Below are 14,158 nucleotides of genomic sequence, written 5' to 3'. Positions count from 1 at the left end.
TGAACACTGCTTTCTCCATTCCATAATCCTTCTCATAGAAGGATTTATTTTCAGCCTTTGCCCTGGAGGGGTGTGAAGTTTCACAAATATTAAATCAACTGTACAATATAGGTAACATCTAGAGAAAAGCAGAAGCGTTGATAAAAACACTGGCACACTCTTTGCTTGCATTGAACAATGAGACTATCAGGAGCCAAAGGAAAGATTCTCAGCATTACTTTTATGTTAAGAAGGTAGCTAGCACACTAAGCAAGGGGAGCACGATAAGCAGGGAGCATGCAAGGAAGTGTGTGATGGGAAAAATCTTAATCCTTTGCTGAAGGCCTTTAAACTGAGGTACTGAATTGCTTCCATGTTGATTTTGATGTGACTCTGTAGTATCTGTGAGTGCTCCTTGGTGAAGCTCTAATACCCCTGCAAAAGTTAATGTTTTATATCCGATTAATTCAAATGGGTAAGACATTATAATGATGGCATGCATTTAAGAAAGACAGGGAAACTAATGGTATGAGACAAACCCCCTCCACTTTTTTAGGAGGAAAACCCATGAGACCAGGACTTCACTTTTCTAATGTAAGCTCAGGTATGGAAGCCCTTAGCGATCCTCCTAAGCTCAGCGATCCTCCTAAGCTCTCAGAGATCCTCCTAAGCTCTCTTCTCAGTTTCCCCAGATGTCAGGCGAAGGAAATATTGATCCTGTGGCAGGTTATGGAGATTAATTTGCAAATTTGATTTGAATTCTCATCTTTTTAAACAGATATCTTTACATCAGTGCTGGATACTACCCTGGCTACAAAAGAGAGAGGAAAACAATTTTCTCTTTGAAATGGATTTTTACATCAACTGCTAGACCCTGTGGAAACCAAACAAACCTGAAATGGCTCTCTTCTCACAGCCTTGAAATGTTATGTAAACTCATAGTACATATTGCCTGAGTTGGGTTTTTTCTTGCATTTTAGATATTCACATCTCTTTCAGACAAGAGATGTCTCCCTTGTCTTGTCTGTCCCTTGACAAGACCAAGACCCTCATCTTCAGTAGCTACCTTTCACTCTGTCTTGGAATCATGAATCATGGAATCAGTAAGGTTAGAAAAGACCTCAGAGACCATCAAGTCCCACCTATCACCCAACACCTCAGGACTAACTAAACCATGGCTTCAAGTGCTATGCCCAATCCCCTCTTGAACACCTCCAGGGACGGTGACTCCACCACCTCCCTGGGTAGCACATCCCAATGGCCAATTACTCTTTCTGGGAAAAACTTTCTCCTCCCCTCCAGCCTAAACTTCCCCTGGTGCAGCTTGAGTCTGTGTCCTCTTGTTCTGGTGCTGGTTGCCTGGGAGAAGAGAGCAACCCCCACCTGGTTACAACCTCCCTTCATGTTAGTTGTAGAGAGCAGTAAGGTCACCCCTGAGCCTCCTCCTCTCCAGGCTAAACACCCGCAGCTCCCTCAGCCTCTCCTCACAGGGCTTGTGCTCCAGACCTCTCCCCAGCCTCATTGCAACAACAATTTTTCTTCATTCCCAGAGGCCTAATTTCTTGTGATTTGCAGGCAAAACAAAATTAAAAGAAGAACATGTACAATTATTTCAAGTGGCAAAGAGTACAGAATTTGCAGAAGGCAGATGTGTTCAAGCAGGTTTTTATATATCAAATTTGCCTAAAGAAACATGTTTGAATTAATTCAGTGGATGCTGGAGTCTTCTGTGTCACTCAAACTGCAGCAGATGACCCTTGGAAACTAAGTCCTCCATGATACATTTGAAATGCCACGGTCTTCTCTCATTGTAAATGCAATATAAAAGAGAAAACCAAACTGCTTAGAGTTAGTGACTTCCAGGAAGCACAGAAAGGCCTTGTGTTGGTCTAATCTCTACTGGGAGAAGGAAAATCTGGTTTTCTAAATTTTTCATGCAGTCTCCACTTGAGGAGTCATTCCTCCTCTTCAGTGTAACTGAGGTTTGTTAATAGTGCCAGGCTATTAGACAGCTACCATTTTCCACTCAAGGGTGGCTCCATGTGCGTGATGAAGAGGATGATCTCTATCTACAGCTCATAAAGAGTTTTATATAAATGTCCATTACCCATATAATGGCAACAGCCAACAGTTTTATTAGGCAATATAAAAAGATATTAGGGACATAAACTGTAATGCCTCAGGGCAGAAGCCAATCAATGACAGTCTGGAGTTATCCCGAAGAAACTTTCTGTCTGCAAGTTATTCCCTTATCATCTATTAGGACATTTCTTGCCCTTTTCTGCAAAACATCAGAATTCAGAATGAACCAGGTTGGAAAAGACCTTTGAGATCATGGAGTCCAACCTATCACCCAACACCATTTAATCAACTAAACCGTGGCACCAAGTGCCTCATGCAGTCAGGAGGCTGACACACTCAGAACCAGGCTGCTGAATCCGACCTGTGCCTAGTTGGGTCCAGCCCAGCAACTCCTCTTTTCTTGCCACAATGCATAAGTGAAGTGTGGCACTTTATCAAACAATTGATCTCTAATGAAGATCAATCTAGGAACACTCCCATGAAATACATGCTTGCTAAAACAAATACATAGATTTTTATGTTCTTTTTTCACCATTGTATTCTCTTGGTTCAGGGTATTTCCTTGTCATGCTCAAGTTCTCAAGTAGCAGATGAAATGGCCATAAGTTTCTGTTCGTCATATGGGGAAGAGGACCCTAACAGTATGATGAATTCTGCAGTCCAGAAGGTCACAGTCTCAGCTTTTGCCTTGGGCCTCTGGTAAAATCTGTTGGTCCTTCTCTGTCTTATAACATTACATTACCAATCCTTAGGACCCTCACATCCCTGAAAATAGCCTTCAACCTTCCTAGCCCCCTACTGGACTATCTTCTCACAGGCCTTTCCCGAAGAGCCTCAAGGACTCCTTTCAGGTTTTACATTGTTTTAGTCTTTTAACATTCCCTCTCCCTGTGACAGTTTAGGCTGTGCCATTATAAAGACAATTGCAGAATTCTCTAGCTGAATGTTTGGGTGTGAAAAGGAAAACAAAGATTAATTCTAAACGAATTTCCTTGGTCAGATGTGAGATGTACCATAGCAGAGGGCCCCTCAGTTTAGGAAGGATGTTGGCTTGATGGAACGAGTCCAGAGAAGGGCAACGAAGTTGGTGAGGGGTTTGGAACACAGCCCTGTGAGGAGAGGCTGAGGGAGCTGGGGTTGCTTAGCCTGGAGAAGTGGAGACTCAGGGGTGACCTTATTGCTCTCTACAACTACCTGAAGGGAGGTTGTAGACAGGCAGATGTTGGTCTCTTCTCCCAGGCAGTCAGTACCAGAACAAGAGGACACAGTCTCAGGCTGTGCCAGGCGAGGTTTAGGTTGGGTGTTAGGAAGAAGTTCTATACAGAGAGAGTGATTGCCCGTTGGAATGGGCTGCCTGGGGAGGTGGTGGAGTCACCATCATTGGAGGTGTTCAGGAGGAGACTTGATGGGGTGCTTGGTGCCATGGGTTAGTTGTTTAGGTGGTGTTGGATTGGTTGCTGGGTTGGACGTGATGATCTTGAAGGTCTCTTCCAACCTGGTTTATTCTATTCTATATTCTATATTCTAAATATCTCTCACATTATTTTCTCTCACTCACTCCAGCTTCAGTCTGTCTGACTTTTTGTTTCTTGGCCAGAGAGCATGCATCTGACCCTGGACTGAAACTGATAAGAGAAACTAACTTTCTTAACAACTGCTTTGAGCTAACAAATTTCCCTTAATATCCTTTTCTCTCTCTTTCTCCTTTTTTGCCTAATTAACTACTAGGGGAAAGGGAAGGAGGAGGAGAGAGGTTTGGGGAGTACCCAAGATGGGATCCTCCTACGAGGGGCATTTTGCTGTTTGTGTTCTTCCCTGTAAATTCCTGTATCATATTGTAAATAATGTCTATTTTGCATATATTCATTGCATTTCATTATTGCTTGTAAAATACAGCTTTTCATTCACTTTCTCCGACTGGGTTAGCTGTGCTTTATTGTTGGTATGGGTGGGCTAAAGCATCACACCACTACACTCCCCCTCAGCTGGGTGAGATGAGAGTCACCTTGGGTTTTGTGGTCTCCAGGGGGATGGCTGCATGAGGCATGTTTGGGTGAGGGGGAAAGGAGGAGCTGATGTTTTTGTGCTTTGTGATACAGACCTTCTCGTGACATTGCATTTAATACAGGATTGCCCTGCGATAGGAAGCTCTTTCCTATGGGAAATAAGAGACAAAAGTTTGGTTTCAGTGAAGATCACAGCATTTTCACCACCAGCTTAGGACTGAAAGCAAAACTATTTCAGTCGGGCACCCTAATTCATTCAGTGTAAATCACAAATGTCAAACCCACCAAGCACCTCCCCAGATCAGATCTCAGTACACTGCTTCCTTCAAGCTGTCTGTGTTTGCAGCTTGGCTTGCTGAAGAAACACCTTGTTCAGTTCAGTCACACTGTGCTGGACTGTCAATGTCAGCCACTCTGCTCCCCAGACTGCTGAATCCCTGTTTAGAAGGATAGGGATCTCAAAGATATTAAATTCCTGTAAGACTTATAAAAATATGTTGCAAGAAAGCAGAGGGGGAAAAAAAAGACACTTACTAGATACCAATGAATTCACTCTACAAAGAGATATCATCACTTCTTTAAAGTGGAAAAGATCTCAATTTGCATCTTAATAGAAACCAGAGAATCCATTTCTGCCCTTGTGGCCCCAGGATAAGAGTTGCAACTATGATTCAGTTTCCCAGATGGAAAGAAATAATCGAGCTTCCTCATTTTCAGAGTGTATTGAACAGCCAACAATTAAGCAGGTTCGTTCAAGTTGTTGCAAATTGCCCTCTAAAACTTGAAGCACCTGTAATTAGGCATCTTTAAACTTCTTCAGCCCTAGTTCTTCCCTTGGATCTTCCTTTAACTGCCAGTGAGACTAACCTTCCAGGTATGAAATTGATAGTAACCTTTGCCACTACCTCCAAGAAACTGGGAAAATGTTATCAGTAAAAAACAAAGGCCTTCCAAAGCTGGATCTTCTGCCTTCTTAGGACCAGTTGGTACTTTGAGGAGCTGTGAGGCAGCAGGCACCCAGCAGCTATGAGCACTCAAAATACATTTACACTGCAAATTGACAATGCTATGCTTGTCTTGATTGACTTTTATCACATTTTATCCTTTCATTTCAGATGTTATTTCATCCTTCATGGTATCTGTTTTCTTCTTTATGTCCTATTAGACAGTTGAACATTCATACCTGCCTTTACTGAAGTCATGTACCACTGGTATATTGGATGTTGTTATTTGACCAGCAGGTAGGTGGTGGGTTTTTACCTTTCCTCCTCCCTTTTTATCTTCTCTTTTCTCCTTGCTTTCCATCATTTCTGTTTGTTACCTTACTGAGTGCATGCACCAGGGGTTGTGGTTAAGGAATGGTTCATCTGAAATCAGAAGCCAGAGGGCAGCATGCAAAGCCAGTACTAGGAGAATGAATTGCACCTGCCAGCCTGTCATTCATAGAATTATTTTGCTTGAGAAAGACCTCATCAAGTCCAACCATCAACCTAACACCACCATGGGCATTAAACCATGTTCAAAAGTGCCATATCCACATGTTTCTGGAACACCTCAAGGGGTGGCGACTCCACCACCCCCCTGGGCAACCTATTCCAATGCCTGACCACCCTTTCACTATAGAGCCTTTTTTTTTTTTTCATATCCAATCTAAATCTCTGCTGGTGCAATTTGAAACCATTTCCTCTTATCCTGTTGCTTTTACCTGGGAGAAGAAATCAACCCCTACCTCATTACAATCTCCTTTCAGGTAGTTAAGGAAAGCAATGAGGTCTCCCCTTAGCCTTTACTTCTCCAGATTAAACAATCCCAGTTCCCTCAGCCACTCTTCACAGGACTTGTTCTCTAGACCTTTCCACAGCTTCATCACACTTCTCTGGAAACACTCCAGAAACTCAACATCCTTCCTGTAGTGAGATGCTCAAAACTGAACCCAGTATTTGAGATGCAGCCTCACCAGTGCTGTGCACAGTGGCACGATCACTTCCCTACTCCTTGCTGGCCACAGTATTCCTGATACAAGCCAGGATGCTGTTGGCCTTCTTCACCACCTGGGCACACTAGTGGCTCATGTGGGCATCAAAGGAGGGAGTGCAATAAAACAGGACTCAAATCCGTATTTCAAGCTCTGCTCATTACCAAGAAGGCTTTCAGGAATGGCAACTTTTCAGTCCTGTAACTATATTATGAGCTGATGCCAACAGGAGAAAGTGGAGCTGTGATACAAGTTAATCTAGGATGGCTTGGCACGGCAACTGAAATTCTCTTCATCTCATGTGAGATGACAGCTATGGCATGAAAGCACTGATAAGCTGGCATTTGTAAATATATTCTTTATAGGTCCTTTTTTTATATATACCAGGTACCATGACAGCATGCAACAGCAAGAGACCCTGTGAACCCAAACAGCCTGGCCATCACCTCCTGCTGAACTGTTATGCCCAGCCAAGCAATGCCTCCTACTCAGTCAAAACCAAGGGTTTGCTCAGAGTATGTTATGCTTTCCCCTTATTTTCACAGGCTTATAGAACAGCTGGTGAAATTTTGCTCTGGTTAGAAGCTTGATTTATAAAGTCTCTGGTCCTAAAACAGGAAATGAGTATTTCATCCCCACAAATTTAGGAGGATTTTTTGGGGGCTTTTATGTTCCTCAAAATCTGTTTTTGTTTCCTATAAAGGGTCCAGTCCCACTGACATAAAAAATCTGTGGAGATTCCCCCTGACCTCAGATGGGCTTGGCTCATGCCCTAAGGCAGTGCTATAGAAAGAGCCAACACCTAATGAAATCATGTGTGTAAAGGAGCAGGGAATCCCATAGTAAATCCCCACCCTGCAAACAGCCATGCCTGAGCTTAAATGTGCATTAATGTTGAATTCAAAAAGCCACTCATGCCTATCAAGTTAAGCACATATTTAAATGTTAACCAGAGCTGGTTCTTAGTACAATGAACAGAAAAAGCTATACAAAACTATTGTGGGTAAGGTCAGTCATTCCATTATGCTACACAGTGTCCCGAATCCTTAGTGGTTTCTACTGTCTGCTTCTAGGACCTTTCACAATTTCTGTAAAATCAAGCTGCTTTCATTTTATTCTTTCTTGTGTACCTGCTGACACAAGGTACTTCTGCAGTATCATTCTGCTGACCTCAGAAGACCCAGGAAGAAATCTCAGACCTGTTTACCGGACTTTATTATTTAAAGTAGAGGACCTCTGTCAATGTCAGACACTGACAAAGTAAATGTCTATAAACAAACCAACAGCTGTCTACACAAGTGTGAAATCTAGGAAACTCATCTCAAAACCTCTCTGCAGAAGAGCTTCCCTGTTACTTGTCTACTCTAGACCACCCCTGAACGTTGCTGAACACCCCTTTTCTGCTGCTGTGCAGAAATACATAATGATTCTTGTAAGAATCTCAGGGACACAGGTGTTCTCATATTAAAAGCAGACCTTTAGTTAAGGCAAGGTCACACTCAACCTACACATGTATCTGCATTCCAAATGTACCAGCTAGTACAAGAACTGTTCAGCAAAATTCTCTTAAATAATTTTTTCTTTAAAAATACATAAGAATAGGTTTGTTTATTGATCTAAAACCAGGAGACAAAGCCACAGTGTTTCTCCTTCTGTATCACAGACATACACTGAGGCACAGAGATAACTGAGGATTTCTCTAAAGTCTCTTAAAGATACTGATAGTAGGACAGGAAATCAAACTGCAATTCAGCCTCTAAATTGCACCCCCCCAAAAAAGGGATCTTTTCTTCTCTTATAACCCTCAGTGACTCTCTTATTTTTTCAAAATGGGAAATCAAACTCAAAGAGGTTAAGGTAGAGGTCAAGAGCAACCTTGAAACTCACTGGCAGAACTAAGACAAATAGGAAACTTCAGGCTCCACACAGCACTTCCTTCCTCTCTCAGACCTGTTTCAGTGAAATGAAACTGAAAAGGAAAAAAAAAAGCCATAAACCCAGCTCTCAATTTTCTGCAAGCAGGATTTGATATGTTAGATCAAGCCATCAAATACAGCTTACTACTCTGATGGAAGGTAAGCGTTCCAGCATCACCTCCCCTGAGTTGCCTCCAGCTCACTGGTGACACTACAACCCTCTTTGACTGGCAGGTCAGTTGCCTGTGAAAGGAGGCTCTGGATTTACTCAGCTCCTCTCAAAGTCAGTACTATGTGCAGCTGGCCTCAAATGAGAAGAGGCTATGGCTGGGATGAGCAAAAAAAAGAGCAAAGAGAAAAGCAAACTTAAAGAGTCAAACAATCAGAGCTGACCTCGTCCTTCACAAACATTACTGTAGCCTTCAGATGGTGGAAACTGCAGGCATACCAATGTGGATGATTACCTGACACACAAGACAGCCTTGCTCTGTGTGTTTAAGCCAAATATCTGATATTTGGCTGCTAGAAATGCTGATAGCTTTGTGCTGCAAGGCATAAACCAGCATAATACAAGCTAAATACTTCAGTGGGTACTGTCAAAATGGATTTCTGGTATGAGATCTCTTTTCAGTCTCCAAACAAGACGGAGAGATGTTTCCTGCATTAACAGATCCTCCTCGCTGAATGGCACCACTAGTGATAATCTACATGCTGTACCTATCCCCTCCACTCTTCCTGTGGTAGTACTTGCAGGCTGCAAACCCCTCTGTTGCTGATCCTCCTGCAGAGCAGAGCCATGCAATGCCCTTGAATAACATTTGTGTAAGAATGACTTTTTGAGGAAACGTGAAGAATGGCCTTGAAGCGAATTTCTGGTGTCATCACCATTGAGCTGTCTTGTGCTGCCACATCATGTTTCTAGAGAACTCTATGAGCACTGTCACTATTTGTTAACTTTCTTAACATTGTGCTAGTGCTGCTCACTGCCCTGAGAAGTGAGAAGAGACAAAAAGAACCTCCAAGAAATTTGTACAGAAGCCTTTGGTATGACCAAGAGGCTGCCTCCATGCAAGGAATCAGATAGCCACAGAGAAATGCACTTGTGGGACGTGGGACCGGTATTTGTTCATGTCAGCTGTGAGGCACTTTGGATTTGGGCTTTTTTTATCCTTGAGATAAAGAAAAGTCTCTGAGCAGGAGATACCAGAGTGACTTGTTCATAAAGACAGACCCCAAACCCAGGGAATATACTAAAAGTGACAAGCAATTTTGGAGTCATTTGGATGACTTTTCAAATAATTATTTTTAAACACTGGATAAGTGAAGGACTTAAGCAGTGTTTGCAAGTCTAACCATTCCATATTTTTAGCACATTCTTAACCTATGGTTTATGAAGCAACACCTAAAACACTGATAAAATGTAGTCTCACAGAAAGTTGTTCAGGACTGCTATAATTTTACCATTTTAAAAAGACAAGAAAAGAAAAAGAATGATTATGAATACATAAGAGCAATAAAATGATGTTTCAATATGTAATCACAACCCAAGTTCAAATTTCAGGCAAGTATAGTGAATATTTTTGTTGTGTGCTCATGCCTACTTCTTCCATTGCTACCTGCTATGCAGACCTTTTATGGAGTCACCATCATTGGAGGTGTTCAGGAGGAGACTTGATAGGGTGCTTGGTTGCATGGTTTAGTTGATTACGTGGTGTTGGATGATAGATTGGACGCAATGATCTCGAATGTCTCTTCCAACCTGGTCTGGTCTATTCTATTCTATTCTATTCTATTCTATTCTATTCTATTCTATTCTATTCTATTCTATTCTATTCTAATTTGTATCAAAGCCTGAAAGGCAATCACAGCCTATTGAATGCCTTTCCCAGTGTTGGTGGCCTACGCAAACAAAAAGCAATTCCCCAACAACAACCATCTCATGCTGAAAATCATCAACAGAATTTTGAATCAAGTTAGATTTGGTATCAGGCTGAGAAAGAGGGCTTTTTAGCCTAGAGAAGAGAGGACTGAGAGGGAAATTGAGAATAGAATAGAATAGAATACAATGGAATAGAATAGAATAGAACAGAACAGAACAGGTTGGAAAAGACTTTGAAATCATCAAGTCCAACCTATCACCCAACACTATCCAGTCAACTAAACCATGGCACCAAGTGCCTCGTTCAGTCTCTTCTTAAACACCTCCAGTGATGGTGACTCCACCACCTCCCTGGGCAGCACATTCCAATGGCCAATCTCTCTTTCTGTGAAGAATTTCTCCCTAACATCCACCCTAAACCTCCCCTGGCACTGCTTGAGACTGTGTCCTCTTGTTATCAATGTTTATAAATACTTACAGAGTGGGTGACAGAAGGATGGAGCCTGTCTTCTTTCAGTGGTCCCCAGTGACATGACAAGAGGTAAAAGGCACAAAGTTGAACATAGGAAGTTACATCTAAACATGAGGAGCAACCTCTTTATTTTGAGGGTGGTAGAGCACTGAAAGAGCCTTCTCAGAGAGGTGGTGGAGTCTCCATCTCTGGAGTAACTGAAAACCCACCTGGATGCCAGCCTGTGCAACATGTTCTAGGTGAACCTACTCTGGCAGGGGGGTTGGACTAGATCTCCAGAGGTCTCTTCCAACCCCTATCATTCTGTGAATTATGACTGGTAACCTTTTCAAAGTACCTCACGCAGCAGCCCTGAGGGACAGGCTGTATTCAAAGATTTTCGACACGCAAATAGTTTGATACTTTGAAAACCAGCTGTGTTGCTAACATTTGGCCTGGTTCAGGAAAAAGTGTAGTAATTTGCTCAGGCAACTGTCTCTAAAACAGTGTATAAATAGCCCTCTGCATTAATTCAAAGTGAAATGTCAGTGTTTCATAATTTATGCTAAGATTCAACTTCAATAGCTCACTACTGGTTCAGTTAACATCAGGTCTAAAACCTGTCTTCCTGTCTTCTGAACCTTCAATCTTTGGGAAAAACTTCTTTTTCTCCCCTGTTTGGATTTCTTTTGATTTATACCAGCTGAATTATCCTGATAATTTCAATGTAAATTACTGAGGTGAGAGAAAGTGAAATACTCTGTTGTCACTGTGGTTTACTCACACCTTCCTAAATCTGATAATCTTGGCAGAAAAATGAGAAGAAATTCTTCTTGTTGCTTGGGATGCAGGAACCTAAAAGCTGTTTCCTGGTCTGTACCCATAGAGCATGATGACATTATAAATCAGACATGGTAGTTACATTACTGTCTTTCAAAGAGTCATTTGAAGCTGTTTACCTTTAAAGACCTGCTGCAAAATAGCAGATTTGCTTTGCTTCTGGACATCCCTGACTTGTTACCTAATTTGAGGCATCTCAGCCATTCTGCTCCTGATCCTCTTTCACAGCAGTGTAAATTCTTCTAGACCTGACAGACACATGACTGCAAAATGGTAGTATGGGAAACAACACAATTCCTTCTGCCCTAGTTATTCCATAAGCCTAAACTGGGAACTGCTCACCTCCTTGAGGAAAAAAAAAACCACCAACAAACGACAAAACCAATAATGAGATTGCTACAGATGAACAAAAATGTTATATACATGCAAAATGGTCTTGCTAATCAACAGAGCTCACTCTCTGCTGGAGGAAGCTCCAGAACAACAGAGATCATTACCATGCTGGTAGGATTGATTAATAAAAAACCCCTGCATTAACTACTTCTACTAATACTCATTAGCATTTATGCATGGAAACATCCGCTAAATGTAGGTGTAAATAGCTTTCCTAAGTGACAAGTAAGGGTGCCTGAAGGGTGCAACATGATGTTGCTGTTGTTTTCCAGTCGTGTGGGTTTTGCATCACAAGCATCACCTCTACAGTGGTTAAGAGGGAGCTGGAATAGGAATGGAATGGAATAGCATAGCATAGCGTAGCATAGCATAGCATAGCATAGCATAGCATAGCATAGCATAGCATAGCATAGCATAGAATAGAATAGACCAGGTTGGAAGAGACCTTCAAGATCACTGCGTCCAAGCCATCACCCAACACCACCTAATCACCTAAACCATGCAACCAAGCACCCCATCAAGTCTCCTCCTAAAGCCCTCCAATGATGGCAACTCCACCACCTCCCTGGGCAGCACATTCCAATGGGCAATCACTCTCTCTGTGTAGAACTTCTTCCTAACATCCAGTCTAAACCTCCCCTGGCGCAGCTTGAGACTGTGTCCTCTTGTTCTGGTCTGGTTGCCTGAGAGAAGAGACCAGCCCCTGCCTGTCTACAACCTCCCTTCAGGTAGTTGTAGAGAGTAATAAGGCAATAAGAGGGCACAGGGAAGGCAACATCTGAGACTTGAGACGGATTTGCCATACGAGCAAATGAAAACTGTATTCCAGGGAATATTTTAATGGGATTAAACAGGGGATGGTGGAATACAGGATCAAATGTGGAGTACTGCTACCAGGAAGAGTGGGAGTATGGACAGTGTGGCCCCTTGGAGCCTCAGGAAGACACTATGAGGAGCTGGACCTGCCCCTCGCAAGACAAAGGTGCAGGTCTGGACCCTGTTCTGGTTCTCCTTACAAAGGGAGTAGAAGCAGACACACTCAGAAAGCATCTGTGTTGGCCCCGATGCTATCTCTTAGTGCCTTTTGTTCCACAATATGAATTTCTGGATAGAGGACTTTCAAACAATGTGGTTTAAATTTAGAAAGTGACAGTTCAGTTATGTGCAGTTGAAAATTATAATGAAGTGGAGCCCAGTACCTCCAAAACACTGGTCAAAAGATGATTATCTGTGTAATGTGTGTTTTCCAAAGTTTATGCACAATTATCAAGCCCTATTTTTAGACTGAATTTCAGGAGAGTTGTGTTTAGTTCTTGGCTCTGCCACAGACTTCCTGCATGACCTTGGGCAAATCGGTTTCTTTCTCAGTACCATCTGCAGCATAATACATTTTCCTCCCACTCTAAATTTGTCTTGTCGATGCAGATTATGAGCTTTTTGGAATAGGACATCTTCTCACAGTGTTTATTTAGTGAGTGACACAGTGAGGCCCTAATTTTTTCTTGTGACTTCTAGATAGGATTTTAATGGAATTGGTAATAACCTGCTGGCAAAGGTGACTTCCACAAGATCACCTTCTGTGGCCAGTGCAGCCAGGTAGTGGGTATAAAATCATCAACTCTGTTTCAGATTTTAGATAAGGTAGTACTTATTCCACACTTCCATTGCAGTACTTTTAATTTCAGATGGTAAATTTTATCAGCAGTTTTCATATTTATTTTCCTTCTCAGCTTTCACAGCCTAGCCCATGCCCTCCTGCTCTGTGATTATTACCTTGGTCCCTTTGATTAGCGTGGAGTTGGTGGTTGGTTTTGTTTGCTCACTTGTTTTTTTCACCTTCACACTAAATTACAGCAGCAGATTGACTGGGGCATGTGTGTTTTATGGAGTTGGTGAAGGGCACTGCACTGCTGGTCCTCAGGGGGACCTTCTTACCTGTACTTCAGTCTAGCAGTTTTGTCCTGCAGCCAAGTGGGAAGCATGGACAAAACAAAAGAGCAGCAGACTGGAAAACAAACAAAATTAAGAAGTAATAGGTGGAGGCACCTACTGTTAAAAAGAAGAAAAAGAAAATAAAAGTAGGATGCAAAAGTGATCTATCTTTCTCATGAGACACCTGGTGACCCCCTCATGAGGGGCCCGGGCTGTACTGCTAGAGAAGGGAATGAATGGATGCTCAAATAGGTACCTCATCACAACATCCCATTTTAACAGGCGAAATGGGAGCTTGGATACTAAATGTGTTTCCTCGCTAGTAAAGCCAAAGGGAGCATCTCTTTGGACAGGTGCGGCTCTCGCAGCGGCGTGTCACAGGCTGTCACACACCTGCAGCTCAACAGCCTAACTGTGCTTACAGGCAAGTGGCCACGGCGCTGGTCCCCAGGAGCTTGCCCCAGTGTTCAGAACGCTTTCACCCCACATAGTTACCGGCGCGGGTGGGTTAACCAGCTCCGCAGCTGCCTCCACCTCCCGCCGCATGGCGAAAGCCGGCAGCCTGGCACCGCGCAGGGTGCAGGCAAAGTCGCTCAGAGCGGGACGAGGACGGCATCCGGCGAGCACAGTGCCGGTACTGCCCGCTTGGCCAGCGCCTTCCTCCCGTGGCGCGACGGTGGGAGAGGAGCACTAACCTCCAGGGCG

Source organism: Dryobates pubescens, chromosome 10 (assembly GCF_014839835.1).
Source record: "Dryobates pubescens isolate bDryPub1 chromosome 10, bDryPub1.pri, whole genome shotgun sequence".
In the NCBI taxonomy this organism is placed as follows: Eukaryota; Metazoa; Chordata; class Aves; order Piciformes; family Picidae; genus Dryobates; species Dryobates pubescens.
Note: the sequence above shows the minus strand (reverse complement) of the source record.